This window comes from Meleagris gallopavo, chromosome 4, assembly GCF_000146605.3.
Source record: "Meleagris gallopavo isolate NT-WF06-2002-E0010 breed Aviagen turkey brand Nicholas breeding stock chromosome 4, Turkey_5.1, whole genome shotgun sequence".
Taxonomy (NCBI): domain Eukaryota; kingdom Metazoa; phylum Chordata; class Aves; order Galliformes; family Phasianidae; genus Meleagris; species Meleagris gallopavo.
The window spans coordinates 64632951-64635820 of NC_015014.2; the positions used below are offsets into that span (position 1 = coordinate 64632951).

Here is a 2870-nt window from a genome sequence, read left to right on the forward strand (position 1 = left end):
CGGCCCGGCGGCTTTATATAGGGAGAGGGAAGGGGAAAGCTGCTATGCAGAGAGGGGGCGGGGGGCTGCCCAACACCTGCCGGCCCGCGGCGATAGCGAGACAACACCTCCCCCAAACCCCTCCTTCCGAAACAAGAGTCCCTGAAAGCCCTCCTTCTGAACGGACGGCCCTCCTTCCGAAACTACACCCCACGGATAGTCCTCCCATTGAAACAAGAGCCCCCAGAACACCTCCTTCTAAAGTAACACCTCCGGGATCACCCCTCCGACCGAAGGTACACCCCTGGTGCCTTCCAAAATAACACCCCCCAAAACTCCTCCTGAAACAGACCCCTTAGGGACACCTCTCCTTCTAAACCAACTCCCCCATGGACAATCATCAGCTTCCTCCCTGCCAAAACCCATCCCAACACCCCTCCTTCCCCACCCATGTTCCTATGGATACCCCTCCTTCAAGGCCAGCACCTCCACTGACACCCACATGGACATCCACATCTTTCCCCATGGGCACCCACGCCAACACCCACTCCTTCCCCACTGACACCCATATCAGTTCCAGCTGGCCCCCAAAAGGAGAAGTGCAGCTGGCACGGACACATGGCCGATGTGTGAGTGTGCCCAGCAAACAGCTCTGGGGATACGCAGCCATGTGTGCACAAATATCCCTGCACGTATCTCTGCAAGCACAACATTCACACTATAAACCACCTCCATTGTAAGCAAACACAGAGAAAGCCCCAGCACAGAGCGTTTGGGTTAATAAACACAAAACAAGAATCCCCCGTGGCTTAATAATCCGGCATTAAGCATCTCTGTGTGCAGGGCGGGCTGTCTGGACCAAGCAAATCCTGCCTTAAGTCGCGGATCCGTGCCGTTCTCACACACTTTGAAGTTCCTTTTATAAAGGGGCATCTCTATATGTTAAGCAATTTGAGGGAAATGGAAATTTTGGGATAGCGCTGACATCGCTCCCCCCGACGAGGCAGCACCCTGCTGTTGGTTATGGAGCCTTTGGGAGCAGGATGCCTGCAGGACACAAAGGAGTCCCTCAGCTTTGCCTTTCAAACACTTTTTCCTCCCGTTTAGCATCCTGCCTTCCACGGCAGCTTCAAAATAAGTGAATAAATACAGCTGCTGCTTTATTGCTCCTTATCCAAACACACAGCCCCAACCCTGCCAGCATTTAACTCCGTGCTTAATTGAAATCACACGTTCAAAGCTGGGCGAGCACTGAAGCCTCTCCCAGAAAAGCCCATCACTGAGAAAATGATGCAAAGGATTCACAGCTCCTGGCTTGAGTTTGGCTTTGGGTTGCAAAGAGCTTGTGGGTAAAACATGCTTAGACAGGAGTTTTTCTGGCCAATTGCCTTTTTCTCTTTTAATAAGTCACCATAACCCATGTTGTTTCCCACGGGAAGAGATGTGAGGGCTGCTCTGGGTGTTAAGTTTTTATAGAATTGGAACATGGAACTGTTCAATCATAGAACCATGGAATCATGGAACTGTAGAGTCATTGAATCACAGAATCGTTGAATCATTGAATCATAGAATCGTTGAGTCATTGAATCACAGAATCGTTGAATCATTGAATCATAGAATCGTTGAGTCATTGAATCACAGAATCGTTGAATCATTCAGTCATTTCATCGTTGAATCATGGAATCATGGAATCATTCAATCACTGAATTGTTGAATCGTAGAATCATTGGTTCATGGAATCATAGAATCCTTGAATTGTTGAATTGTTTTATCATTGAATCATTGAATCATAGAATCCTTGAATCGTTGAATCATGGAATCATGAAATCATAGAATCATGGAATCATATAATCATGGAATTGTGGAATCATGGAATCATAGAATCATGGGATTGTGGAATCACGGAATCATAGAATCGTGGGATTGTGGAATCATGGAATCATTGAATCATAGAATCATGAAATCACAGAATCATGGAATCGTGGAATCATGGAATCATTGAATCATAGAATCATGAAATCATAGAATCATGGAATCATGAAATCAATTGAATCATGGAATCGTTGAATCATAGAATCATGGAGTCATTGAATCATTGCGTCAGAGAATCATAGAATCGTTGAATCATAGACTCACTGGATCATAAAATTATTGAATCATATAAACTCTGAATTATATAATCATGAAATCATGGAATTATGGAATTGTAGAATCATAGAAATGTACAATCACTGAATCATAGAATCATCTTTGAATCACAGAATCCTTGAATTGTGGAATCATCAAACTGGAGAATCACAGAATCATGAAATTGTAGAATCATAGAAACATTGATTTGTACAATCATAATATTGCAGAATTGCAGAATAACAGACACATGGAAGTGTGAAATCATAGAAACATGGAATCGTAGAACCATAGAAACGTAGAACCACAGCACCCCAGGATGATAGAATGGTAGAACGGCACGGGTTGGAAGGGACCTTCGAGATTTACTCCGGGGTGAGCAGCGTGGGCAGAGCAGAGGTGGGAGGAAGGACAGAAGGACGGAACCCCACGCATGGCACAGAGGGACGGGTGGCCACCAAAGCTGGTTTTCCATTCAGCATCCCCAGCTTGGCGGCCAGCCGCCTAATGACGCGCCCTGCGTCCCATTAGCACTGTGTGCTCAGCTAATGCATTTCAGTTAAAAAGCTGGAAATTTTCACTCGCTGGTAATGACTTGGGAAATGTAGCACCCTGCAGCCAGAAGGAGCGGGGCTGCCCGGTGCACGTGAGGTTGAACGGCTCCATCCCATCGTCCCACCCCATGTGCTCCGCGGGAAGGAGCCTTGTGCAGGCACTGAGAAGGGGAGATGAAAGGACGGACCCTGAGCCTCCCACTCCTTCTT

At 46.7% G+C, this 2870-nt stretch overlaps 1 protein-coding gene across 1 annotated transcript in view; it reads right to left on the minus strand.

Moving 5' to 3' along the window:
- Positions 1-2870, minus strand: part of LOC104910911 (homeobox protein notochord-like) — an 8022-nt gene that overhangs the window by 2894 nt on the left and 2258 nt on the right. The gene's annotated exons all lie outside the window — the stretch shown is intronic.